General features: G+C 41.8%; 1 protein-coding gene across 2 annotated transcripts in view; it reads left to right on the plus strand.

Moving 5' to 3' along the window:
• NKAIN2 (sodium/potassium transporting ATPase interacting 2) overlaps positions 1 to 14,056 on the plus strand; it is a 751,810-nt gene that overhangs the window by 207,364 nt on the left and 530,390 nt on the right. The window lies entirely within an intron of this gene.

The raw sequence follows: 14,056 nt of genomic DNA on the forward strand, positions 1-14,056 counted from the left end.
ACTTCCCCATGGCCTCCTCCCAACACCTTCTTTATCTTCATCACAGGACCTTCCTCCTGGTGTCTGATAATCCTTGTACACCTCAGTCCTCCAACAGTCTGCGTTCTCACTCTCAGCTCTTAGTGCCTCTTACTCCCAGCTCCTCACACACACACCACAAACTGAAGTTAGCTCCTTTTTAAAACCCAGGTGCTCTGATTAGCCTTCCTTAATTGATTCTAGCAGCTTCTTGATTGGCTGCAGGTGTTCTAATCAGCCTGTCTTAATTGTCTCCAGAAGGTTCCTGATTGTTCTGGAACCTTCCTTGTTACCTTACCCAGGGAAAAGGGACCTACTTAGCCTGGGGCTAATATATCTGCCTTCTATTACTCTCCTATAGCCATCTGGCCTGACCCTGTCACAGCATGTGCTTAAATATTTTGCTAAATGGGGGCCAGAGCGCTCAGCATCTACCAGGTCAAGTGCTTGATGAGTTTCAAGGTTATTAAAATACCTCTGTTAAATCAAGCTTTGAGTTGAGCTCCAGACTGTTTTATTGGCAGGATGTGCAGGTTTGCTTGTGGAGTTTTAAAGACCTGTCATTTGTGAATTTTGTATTCTTCTAATGTAAGGCATACAAGTGATGAGGTGCCAGGGGAACCATTTATAAACATGCAAATAAATGAGCGAAAAAGCAAGGATACTTTTATGTCATAACTAAAATAAGGATTTCTATTGCACACGTGCAGAGACGTAGTGTACTCTCAACACACAAAGTCTGAATTTCTACAAGCTCTCAATCTTGAATCTGAATTTGTTCTGTGTAGCTTCTTATTCTGTAGTTTAAACTAAGGCTGATATTGTGGTCTCACCAGTAATAACAGCAGTACTATTTTTCTCTTTCCTTCAGATGACAAGCCTTTGTATGGAACTTGCTAATAACGGGTAAAGTCTGTCAGACAATGGTGAGGTCACCCTCTTGATCATCGCATCTGGCATTAAGTACTAGTTTTCTTTTAACCAATTAATCTAGATCAGTGGTTTTCAACCTGTGCTCTGCGGATAGCTGGGAGTCCGCAGATTATGTCTAAGATTTCCAAAGAGGTCCACACCTCCCATTCGAAATATTTTAGGGATCGTCAGATGAAAAAAGGTTGAAAACCAGTGATTTAGACCCACAGGAAGATTTTCTGTTCTCTGACACTAGCAATCTACCTTGAATTGAAGGGTCCAGTTGAATTGATGGGTCTACTCCTGTGAACAAAGTTATGCAAATGCTTACATTCTCTGCAAGATTGGGCTTTGCTGAGTGTATTGGGTAACTGAGTTAACTGATACTGGCCCATAACCTTAAAATCATATGTAGAAACCACATGCAAAAAACTTAACATATGGAAAAAACATGAATGCAGAAAATGGTGCCTGCAGTTTTAGAAACTGCTTTTTTTTAAAAATTGGCTTAAATATTGCAAGATTCCATTCCTCAAATTTTGTATAGCTAACAAAAGCCACCTTTAAGAAAAAGAATGTGAGAAGCAACAGCGGCAAAAAGTGGATAGTAGCAGAGTGGCATTACAGCCTGCTGCCTGTCCCAAAATGCCTTGCTGTGCAAGAGCCTTTCAAAATCTGAAGTAATGTAGTGAGATCATCATGTCCTCCCTGTCACGGACTCAGTCCAGCCCCCTCTGCTGGACAATGACCAAGCTGTTGTGCTTAGATCATGCATGATTCTAAGCCCGCCGAGTCCAGACACTGCCTGTGGTTTCTCCGTTCACTCCAGGGTACAGACTCACTGGCTCTCAGAAGTGGGACACTGTGGTCCAGCTGCCATAGACCCCAAGACCAGTGCTGAACCTCCCCAAACTCCCCAGTAACTTAAATACACCCTCCACAGAGCTCCATCCTTGTGGGTATTCTGGTTTACAGCTTAACCTTTTGAGAACACGTGAGAGTTATAGCAAGGAACTCAGAGACTTGGCAAAGTAACTTTTTAAACACACATATACTTCATAGAGAAAGCATAAGAGACTGACAGATCCACAGGAAAATAGCCATACCTAACCCCAAACCCCACATCCATGGCCCCACCCCAGAGCCCACACCCCCAGCTAGAGCCCTCACCTTGTCTTGCATCCCAACCCACTGCCTGAGCCTGGAGCCCCCTCCTGCACTCTGAACTCCTCATTTCTGGCCCCATCCCAGAGCCCACACCCCCAGCCAGAGCCATCATCGTCTCCCGCACCCCAATCCGGAACCAGCCCAGTGAAAAGAGTATGAGAGAGTGAGGGTGGGGAGAGCAAGCGACAGAGAGAGGAGGGGATGGGGCCTCGGAGGAGTAGGGGGAGGGTAGGGGGAGGGGCAAGGGTGTTTGGTTTTATTAGAGTAGAAAGTTGGCAACCCTAGCCCTCACCACTCCTAGAACCCTTATGGTTTTTCATCAGCCCTTTCAAGGTCCCCAGACCGAATTCTCATGATCAGCCTTTAGGTCAGGGGTGGTGAACCTGTGGCTCCAGAGCTGCATGTGGCTCTTCAGAGGTTAATATGTGGCTCCTTGCATAGGCGCTGACTCCGAGGCTGGAGCTACAGATGCTAACTTTCCAGTGTCCTGTGGGGTGCTCACTGCTCAACCCCCTGCTCTGCCCCAGGTCCTTCCAATACTCCACCCCTTCCCCAAAGGCCCTTGCCCCTTCCCCTGAGCCTGCCATGCCCTTGCTCCTCCCCACCAGAGTCTCCTGCGCACTGCAAAACAGCTGTTTGCAGTAGGCAGGAGGCGTGGGGAGGGAGGGGGAGGTGCTAATTTGCGGGGCTGCCAGTGTGCGGGAGGCGCTGCGGGTTGGACGGGCATAGCGGATGGGGGGCTGCTGACATATTACTGTGGCTGTTTGGCAATGTTCATTGGTAAATTCTGGCTCCTTCTCTGGCTCAGGTTGGCCACCCCTGCTTTAGGTTCTCCCTTTCTGCACCTGCAAGGTGTTCTGTTTAGCTTGCCTAGGTCTGGCAGTCAAAATATTCCACCTAGCTCAGAAAACATATCCCTTTGAGTTCCTGGAACCTCCCGGAGTCTGTTTCTTTTAAAAATGCCCCTTTTTAACATCTGGTTTCTGTTCCTGTGTTCTTCTGGTGATTTTCCACTGCTCCAACTCTGTATACAAGCTGGATGAACTGGTTTGCCCTAAGCTGGAGCTATCCCATTGTTCTAAGGTGCTCCACTGGGAGGCTATATAGGTTAATGACTGTCCATTATTCTGTCTAGGAGATACTGGACACGGTCCTTTGTCAACATCTCTTGAAATTTCAGTCTACGATACAGGTAAACAGGGAAGGGATAGTACAGTCTTACAACCCAAATGGTGCTCAGAAACAAAATATAGTTTGATATAGATACAGACATATACTAAAACGTCATGGCTTCCCTTTGGTTGGTGACATTCGCAGCCCCAAAGACAAAAAATAAAAGTGTAATTAAAAAAGTGCAGAGAGAAGTTTATTCAAAATAAAAGGCTAACATTTCAGAGGGAGCTGGGACCTCAGCACCTTTGAAATTGAGGTAATTTATGTGGCTAATTTATTGCTTTAGATGTTTTATTCAGGTACCAGAGCAGGAGAATTTGGCCTAGACTTCTTTTTTTCCACCGAATATATTGCAACCTATTTTTCAATTAAAAAGAACGACTCTTGGGCAGGGTTGGTAAATTTCAGCATAAATTTTTATCACAGAGTTATAAACCCCTGAATATAAGTAGTGAGAGGATTGTAACAGTCTGACACGACCGTATCTATGGAGTTGCAAACAGGATCATTATAATAAAAGAAGCTAGCTATGTCTTTCATTGATTATGTTGTTTGATGAATGTAAAGTAATTTACTGAAATGCAATTAGCATTTGCAATTGTGTTACTATGGGGATTATTTTTAATGCTGAATTGAAAATCCATACATTTTCTGGGCATGAGCTATTTCTAAGGAAGCTTTCTTTATTTTTATTATTTTAAGGTTTCAGAACTATAGTTTGTAGAATACAGAAAGGAAATAAACCTGGACTTGTCATTTTTAAGACATGTTCAAAGGCAAATTGTACTAATTAATGCTCCTACTGATGATATAGATCTAAACAGGTATTGTGAAGGAATTTGTTTGTTTGTTTGACTTTTTATTAGAAGGCTATATATCTCTCTTGAAAAAACAAAAGGCTTCTAGGGATAGATATCTTAGCATCCTTGAAGTATTTTTTTAAACCAATGAGTTAAGTGAGCTTATAGAGCACAGAATAATAAGCACACCGGTATGCTGAAACAATCATATCTAAATGTGATGTCGTGGTGTCAAAGTAACTATGTTGCAGGGATAAACAACAGAATTCCCAAATATGTGCAAAAACAAATGATTGGAATGTTAGAATAAATCTCAGGGAGATAGATTTGTAGGCAGTTGATTTGGTGATAGGTATGGGTTAAAATTGGACAGGCACATGATTAATTTATTTTTCACATATCTCAGTCAATGTACTACCTGGATATTACCTCTGGATATATAGTGCATTTGAGTATGCGTCTAATTATATAGAACATTGTGTGATTATATATATATATACTTTTATTGAGAATGCAGGTAGGGTTTTTTTAAAAGCATAGTACAGCCCTTATTAAGTACTCAGTCTATTTCTAAAAGTTCATCAATATACAGTAAATAGCTCTCTAAAGGCTCCATTTTTATTTTCTTCCTTTGGAAAATAATAGGAAATAATCATATTTTTCAACAAGCTACTTTGTATTAAACATCAAGTTCTGTAGTTCTCTTGGGTACTGTTAAATATATTGTCATAATGGCTGGTCGAGTGTTTGAAAAATCAGTTGGTGAAATTACAGTGCCTATGCAATGGTGTGTGCACATATATGTATGCATGAGTGTATTTCAGATCTCTGGTGTTTCTTTAATATGAGTACTGTACTTCCATGAGAGAGTTTATGAACTTGGAAAGGTCATTATTTAAAGAATCAGTATGTGTTGGTGCAGAAAATCAAAAGAAAATAAAACCCTGAAACAAATCAAGCATTTATCTAATGAAGTAAATAACTTTATTTGCATGAATAGGTTATTATTCTGTCTACTTGTTTAATCAGCTTGACAGCAGGAAACCAAGGTGATCTATTAGTGCTGCAGCATTCTCTTTGCCTTCAATGTCATGTACTAATCCCCTTTATAACGGGTCATGAAGGTTTGGCATACTATTCTTTGATAATTTCATTCCTTTTAACATAGTCTTCTGGAAATCTGTGTGAGCTATTGTCATTACTTAATTGGACAAATTTGCATACAAAAAGTGATAGACTGGGGGCTCCGCCCATCTGTTTTTATTAGATTAAAAAAAGTCTGTGATTAGGAACACATTTAATGAAATCCTTAATTTACAGGCAGTCTTGTCATGGAATTTTGTTTTATATCGATAGTCTTAACTAGCATAAGAGAGGTCATGCACGTTACTCATTTCACATTAAGACATTTTCTGTCTATGTTATGTTTTTAACCATATGTTTTGCTTGTCATTTATCACTGTGCCCCTGAATCAGAAAGCACATTCTTATCTATATTCAGAATTTTTTCTTCATCCTTGGGAAAGAAACTGACCTATCTTTACGATCAAGAAAAATACTGATAGACAGGTAGTGTGGATACTTTTAGATATGGTCAGAAGGTTAAACATTTATCTTTAGAGATTTCATTGGGGAGTGCGGCTAAATGAGCTGCAAATGCAGACATAAAGCCAAGATCCATTGACCTGGGGCATGAAGAGTTTTAAGTTTGAAATCCCAAACACTCCTATTTGCTATGGTATTTTTTATTCCTATCACTGAATTAAAAATGTGTGACATTTTTAATGGGTATACATTCATTGGTAGTGCAGCAATCATACTGCAAGATATGCATAATGAAGGAACATACATTTCAAGACCTAATTGGTATAGATTTAAAAAGATATAAATGCTTTCACATGCACAACATTCAAATGAGTGTTTGGGCATACTGAATGTGTAGGCAGACAAGAACTCCTCCTAGGCAATTATGTTTGATGTCAGATCTGTTGTCAAGGCAGTTTTTTCTAGGATTTCAGGATATTCTTGGATTTTATCTGTATATGATGAGATTTCCCAGACAAAACCTGTATTAAAATGGAAGTAAAGGGAAGACCACATATCAGTAATTAAAGGTAAAATACATTACAGGGATGTTGTACTTAACCCAAAAACAAATTTTACAAACACAGGAAATTCAGAGTTAAGGTTAAATTTAAAAGAAATCCAAACATTTTAAGATATAGAAATGCATATTTAGAGCACCAAATAAGCTTAACTTTGCTGTGCAATAACCCTGCAAATAATTATTATTAAGGCATTTTAATGTTTTAGGTCTTGGATTAAATTAAATTATTGCTAAAGATACTGTGACGGTGCACCCCATAAGGCTTTATGGACATATGCTTATGAATGTATATATCACATAACTGGAATATGTTTTATGCTACATATGCCATGTAACATATCTCTGTAAAGGTTATGATCTACTGAATCTATTCATCCTATTTGTATGCATGTATCATTTTTGTATTCAAAGTTATGAATATTGGCTGTGTACTTGCTTGATTTTTAAGTAGCCTTAGTAAAGCATTTGTTCAGTTTCTTGAGAAAGGAATGTGCAAATTAAGTGCCCAATCAAGAAGCATTTAATGGACAATGGATCTTGGAAGGCTCCAATCCACATAAGAAGTCTGCATGAGGATGTTCAAGGTAGCATGTGAACCATGGCTGCTACCTGTAAGTTCTGCGTGGACATGTGACTTGCCCATGTGACTCCAAAACTACATCTTATAGCTGGAATTCTACACGGGGGAGGGAGGGGTGTCCACCCACAAGAGAAAGTCTATATAAGCCCATGGGAGACCCCTCCATTTTGTCTTCAGCTGGCTCAAGAGATAGCCTCCCCACCCCCAAGGATACCTGAAAGAAACTGGAACAATGGACAGTAACTACATGGGGTGTGAGTGATTGCTGAACCCAGACTAGAAGGAGCTTACTGGAATTCCTCTGAGGGTGAGGTTTTATCTGTATTCAGTTTTCTTAGACATAGACTTGCGTGTTCTATTTTATTTTGCTTGGTAATTCACTTTGTTCTGTCTGTTACTACTTGGATACACTTAAATCCTACTTTCTGTATTTAATAAAATCACTTTTTACTTATTAGTACAGAGTATGTATTAATACCTGGGGCAGCAAACAGCTGGGCATATCTCTCTATCAGTGTTATAGACGGCGAACAATTTATGAGTTTACCCTGTATAAGCATTATACAGAAAAAAACGGATTTATTTGGGGTTTGGACCCCATTGGGAGTTGGGCATCTGTGTGTTAAAGACAGGAACACTTCTTAAACTGCTTTCAGTTAAGTATGCAGCTTTGGGGCACGTGGTTCAGACCCTGGGCCTGGGTTTGCAGCAGGCTAGCGGGTCTGGCTCAGACCAGGCAGGTCACTGAAGTCCCAAGCTGGGAGGGCAGGGAAAGCAAGGGCAGAAGTAGTCTTGGCATATCAGTTGGCAGTTCCCAAGGGGATTTCTGTGATCCAACCCATCACTTCTTTTTAAATTAATTGAGCTCCTAAACTAAATAACAGAGTTACTTGTAAATTATCAGAAAATTCAGCCTATACTTAAAGAGTAAGTGCTGTAATTTTGGGGAGAATACACCATAGTATTCATAAAAAATGAAGAGATTGTGAATTGCTATTTTAAGCACAAAAGTCAACTAAACCTACGTATGGAACCACAAATGACACTTCCATAATTAATTATAACATACAGATAATATGCTGACAAACCTTTCAATTTAGACCTTCAGGTGATCCAAAGCTTTATGTGGAAGGAAAGAAAGAAAGGGAAAAGGAAGGGAAGGAGCATAGATGGCTTTCTACCACATTTCATAACTCCATGTCCTGATGCCTGCCACTGTCATGGGATAGAGAAATCTTAAAGCTGTTTTAACTTGTACCATCTAGAATGGACGCTAGGTACCACTCCACCAGGGTATGATTGGAGCTATGTCAATTCCAGCCACGCCTCCCTCTGGCCGTAGGATACCCCCAACATATCACCTATGATGGGGAGGAGCCAGAAGCAGATGGTTTTATGTACTTTATATGATCCATGAACTTTGGATATGGATTGATATTTCTCCATCACACAATTATACTAGGTGCACTGATGCTCAGGAATCTTTTAAGGGTTGCTTTTAGAATTGTGCTTTTAATGTTTTTACTGGACAAATTTGGTGTGGTTTGGTCCAGGTACCCAAACGTATATGTTTCTTTTTTCTTTCGGTGTATGTGTGTGTGTGTGCACATGCGCATGCATGTGTGTGTGCATGCATGCTATTGTACTCATGCTTGGCAATGAGTATCACATATCTTTTGTGCCTGATAATGATACCAAAAAGTGTGAACTCTCTTTCAGTACCTTCCTTGGCTGCCTATGTTGTTGAGAATGCTTGAGATAGAGAAATGTTTAAATTGTATGAAATTAAGAGGACCTAGCTTCACTTTGTGGTGGGATACCCTCTTTGTTCATAACTCACAACATTCCCCGAAGACAATACAGTCTAGCAGTTAGTGCAGGGCGTTTGGAGCCAGTCAATGTGTTCCATTTTCCACCTTCCCACTGCTTTTCTGAGTAGACTTGGATAAGTCTCCTAACCTCTACTTACTTTAGTTTTCCCATCAGCAGTAATACTTTTTTAGAGTGCTTTGGGATCTTTGGCTAAAAGCACTATAAAAGTGAAAAGTATTATTTATTATTGTCATTACCTGAAGACATGAACTGTGTATTTTTAAAAATATATCTGAGAACATTTATCTGGCTATCCATAATATTCAGAGTTATTATAATTAATAATTCTACTTTGAGTGCTTGCTCATGTTGATTCCAATTAGGTGTGCAGGGCTGGCCCACAACATTTTGGCACCTGAGGCGGGGAGCTCAAATGACACCCCCCTACCCCCTCGCTTGGGCCAAAACTTTGAAAGGTCTCAATTCTGCCTTCTTCCTATTCTACTCCTCTCATGGTACTGTTCTGCTACCTACCCCAATAAAGGAGAACGAACAACTTAAAATGCCTTGTTCACAAATTTTAAGTAAAACTTAATTTTCAAATGCCTGAACAGCAAATGTAACTTTTCTTGTCTGCATAGTAGACACTGGCATTTTTATCTGTTTGAATAATCAAAGTGGTGCTTTCCGTGCCTTCTTGGTTTCAAAGATTTGAACTGCTTCCTGCTTCAAGGACCACAGTCTGGGCCAGCTCATGCTCTATTGAGATGGTGGCAAGGCCAACCAGGCTCTCCTATGTCATTGTGGAGTGTAGATGTGTTTTTATTAACTTTAGCCTGGAGAAGCTGCGTTCTCCACTGGCAACTGTTACAGGAAGTGTTAGAAGTATGCGCAGAGCAACAAAAGCATTTGGAAAGAGGGTGGTCATCTTATTTGTGCACATATATTCCAGAACAGCTTTTGGAGTTGATCCTGCTGAAATGTATCTTGAAAGGGCTTTCAGTTCATCACCTAAATCACTCGCATCAATATTGCGCATGTCATCATGTGTCAGCACTGTCTCTAGTGCCCTGCATTGCTGGTGTAGGTCTTCTTCAGGTATAGTGAGGAGTTTTAGAATATCATACAACATCTCAAATATACTGCTGTGTTCCTTGAGCTGCATGAAACGTTCTTCAACTGACTGTATTGCACAATCTAGCACCTGGTTAAAGAATTCAACTTTGAATTGTTGTTTGGGGTCTCTTACGGGATTATCCCATGCTTCGTAATCAAAATGCCTCATAATCATAATCTTCTTTGGTGACTCTTGTATTTTTGAATGGGTGAGAAAATAGCTTCAGTGTGAAGTTCCTCTGGCAACTTCTGTGCACTCTTCAGAACGTTTTGAAATCCCTCATCTGACCGGTAAGACTGTAGGTATGACTTTGCTTTGTCTAGTTGTTCCATTGCTCCAGATATATCAAGGTCAACACCTTGGAGTCTCTTGCTTACAACATTTATTTCAAACAGTATGTCATGCCACAACAGTAAGCCACACAGAAATTTGAAGTTATGTACGTTTCTGGTGATTCCATTTACCTCTGCCACTGTTCTCGCATGAACAGTTCCTGTCATAGCATTATCCTCCATAATGGCAACTATGGCATCATCTATCTTCCCAGTTTGGTGTTTGATAGGCTTTATCGCCTCCACTCGACTTTCCCATCGTGTGGCACTCAGTGGTTTCAGTGTCAGAGAGGATGTTTCCAGATGTTGCTTCAAAATTTGCCATCGATGAGTTGATGCAGAGCAAAATACATAGATGCTTTGAATTACATTAAAAAATTCAGCAGCCTCAGTAGAAGCTGATGCTGCATCACTGACCACCAAGTTCAATGAATGAGAACTGCATGGGACAAAAAAAGCTCGAGGGTTTAACTCTCGGATCTGTGTCTGTACTCCTCTGTCCTTTCCTCTCATGTTGGTACCATTATCATAGCCCTGACCTCTCATGTCAGCTATCTTGCCAGTAAGTTAAAGAAGTATGGGCTGGATGAATGGACTATAAGGTGGATAGAAAGTTGGCTAGATTGTCAGGCTCAACGGGTAGTGATCAATGGCTCCATGTCTAGTTGGCAGCCAGTATCAAGTGGAGTGCCCCAAGGGTCAGTCCTCGGGCCGGTTTTGTTCAATATCTTCATAAATGATCTGGAGGATGGTGTGGATTGCCCCCTCAGCAAGTTTGTGGATGACACTAAGCTGTAGGGAGAGGTAGATATGCTGGAGGGTAGGGATAGGATACAGAGGGCCCTAGACAAATTGGAGGATTGGGCCAAAAGAAATCTGATGAAGTTCAACAAGGAGAAGTGCAGAGTCCTGCACTTAGGATGGAAGAATCCCATGCACCGCTACAGACTAGGGACCGAATGGCTCGGCAGCAGTTCTGCAGAAAAGGACCTAGGGGTTACAGTGGATGAGAAGCTGGATATAAGACAACAGTGTGCCCTTGTTGCCAAGAAGGCCAATGGCATTTTGGGAATGTATATGTAGGGGCATTGCGAGCAGATTGAGGGATGTGATCGTTCCCCTCTATTCGACATTGGTGAGGCCTCATCTGGAGTACTGTGTCCAGTTTTGGGCCCCCACACTAAAGAAGGATGTGGAAAAATTGGAAAGAGTCCAGCGGAGGGCAACAAAAATTATTAGGGGACTGGAACACAAGACTTATGAGGAGAGGCTAAGGGAACTGGGATTATTTAGTCTGCGGAAGAGAAGAATGAGGGGGGATTTGATAGCTGCTTTCAACTACCTGAAAGGGGGTTCCAAAGAGGATGGATCTAGACTGTTCTCAATGGTAGCTGATGACAGAACAAGGAGTAATGGTCTCAAGTTGCAGTGGGGGAGGTTTAGGTTGGATATTAGGAAAAACTTTTTCACTAGGAGGGTGGTGAAACACTGGAATGCATTACCTAGGGAGGTGGTGGAATCCCCTTCCTTAGAAATTTTTAAGGTCAGGCTTGACAAAGCCCTGGCTGGGATGATTTATTTGGGGATTGGTCCTGCTTTGAGCAGGGGGTTGGACTAGATGACCTTTTGAGGTCCCTTCCAACCCTGATATTCTATGATTCTATGATGCTATCGCAATTCCCGTATCTTCCAGCTTTTTAAGAAGCACATTTGTCATACCAGCTCCTGTAGTATCATCAATGTCAATAAATTCTAGAAAATGCTCTCTGACAGTCACCATTGCAGGGACATTTTCACTAGGTTCTGTTGTTGTTACAAAACGCACCATTAAAGTCATTTGTTCCATATGGTTGATGTCAGGTGTGCAGTCCATAATAACAGAGTAATACCTTGCTGACTTCAGATCTGCCACAATTTTCTGTTTGACTTTTGTTGCCAGTAACTGTATGATCTCATTTTGAATTGTTTTTCCAAGGTAGTCATTTGTGTACATTTCTTGGGTGGTGACTCTTCTTAGATGCTCCTGGAGTGCAGCATCAAACTCAGCTATCAGCTCCACAATTTTAAGGAAGTTTCCATTGTTTGGCACATACAGCTGATCTGAAGTGCCACGCAGTGCTAGGTTCTGGGTAGCAAGCATTCTCACAATGGAAATGAGCCTTTTCAGAACATTTTGCAGGTAAAGAGACTCTGATGCAGTCTTCTCTTGATGCTGATCATCTGTGGTGGCCTTTAACATTAGTTTCATCTCAAGCTCTTTCCACTTATGGAATGCTCTCTGGTGATTTACTGCCTTTTCATGGCATGCCAGATTTCTAGCCAGATTTTTCCAGTCCTTTGTTCCTGTAGAACCAAATGTGGCTGGAACATTAGACTGGAAGAGTTTGCAACAAAAACAGTAGGCAGCATTCTGGGTTTTTGAGTACATAAGCCATGGCCTCTCCACTTTGTCACCACTGGGGATTTCACGCCAGTAATGTGTTGGATGGAAACTTCTATTTTCATGGTCTTTGGGGAACAGGAAGTTTTTCACTTGCTGTGGCCCATGCAGTACAAGGAAGTCCCTCAGGCTACTGCTCAAGTGGGTCCACAGTCCTGGATCATCTAGACTTAAGGAACTAAACTCGGCAGCAGCTGTTTCTTGCGCCTCCACCATGCTCTTCTCTGATATACACTTTTCTTCAGGAATGTGCATGGTTACATCCATTTGAGATGGAGATATGGATGCTGCAGTAGCTGCCAGGTCACCTGCACTCTGACTAACTGGAAGATCAGGCATCTCCTCACCACTCACATCCTCACTGTGGCTGGAAGGGTCACCGTGAACATTTGTGTCCATGTATCTCAGGAGAGCTCCTTCCTCCTTAGATAGAAAAGCTTCTTTGCTTGCTTTTGTTTTCTGAATGCTGCCCCAGAGAGGTGTTTTCTTCTTTCACTCATGACTGCTGTTCTGTGCCAGCTATAGTGGCTCTCAACACTCAATTGAGGTGGACAAATAAGCAGGCTGGTAGCAGGGCCTGAGTGAGGGAAGATATCAGCATCTTAAGGGTTTAACTGGCTCCTACTACTTCAGTTGACTGCCTATTCTCCTCAAGCAGGTTCAGGGAAGCAGCAGGAAACAGGAAGCTCCCTTAGAATCTGATGTTAATCAATCCAGGCTCCTGGGGGTTCTAGAGAGGTACATAAGAGGCTCCTCCTCCTCTCTCTCCCTGCAGCTCCTGCTGCTTTCTGTTATTCCCTCTCACCTTTTTCTCCTGCCTGCCAGTTATGTCTCTTGTGCCCTCCTTCTTCCAGCACAGCACTCCATCATCTCTGTGCATCTAGAGCAGAGAGAATGCATATGCAACAGGAACAGACACAATTTTCTACACTCTGGGTCCTAGTGGCGCCCTCCCCACAGTCTGGCACCTGAGGCGCCATGGAGGCGTGACTCCAGGGGGTGCCTGAAAACAACCCAAAGGATACAGCTAGTGGAAAAACCTTCTGGCTTCTGTGCATACGGCGCATGCACACCTAATTGGAATGGAAATGAGCAACACGTCTCGAAGAACAACAGTTACGAAAGGTAGGTAACCATTTTTTTCAGCAATTTCAGAAGGGATGTAAGCTTCATGCTTCAGGGCTTAAGACAATACCTAAAAACTAGACATAAGGATTAGGCCTAATGTATGTGGTGGGGGAGGGGCAGATTACCCCCCATCTGCCTACTGTGGCATTCTTCTGTCCTCTGAATTAATCAGTACAGGCAAAAATAGTATGTGATCATGTAAACAGAGATCGTATCATAGTGCATACAAGAAAGGGGGCCAAATTAAGGCTGCATGGCAAGCCATAAGTCTAGCATTTCCTAACTTTTGAGTGCTTGAGGTTCAGCCCTTTGGAATCTCAGACTTCTACCACTTGAACTAACAGTAAATGATAGCAGCAGTAGACTGTTATCCTCTACATGGACCAGTTATTAGAGGAGGGATGAGACATACACTTTGCTAAGGGATTCCACAGCTGTCTGCTGACAACAGGGGAATGTAGAGACTCAGG

This window comes from Chelonia mydas, chromosome 3 (assembly GCF_015237465.2).
Source record: "Chelonia mydas isolate rCheMyd1 chromosome 3, rCheMyd1.pri.v2, whole genome shotgun sequence".
Lineage (NCBI taxonomy): Eukaryota > Metazoa > Chordata > Testudines > Cheloniidae > Chelonia > Chelonia mydas.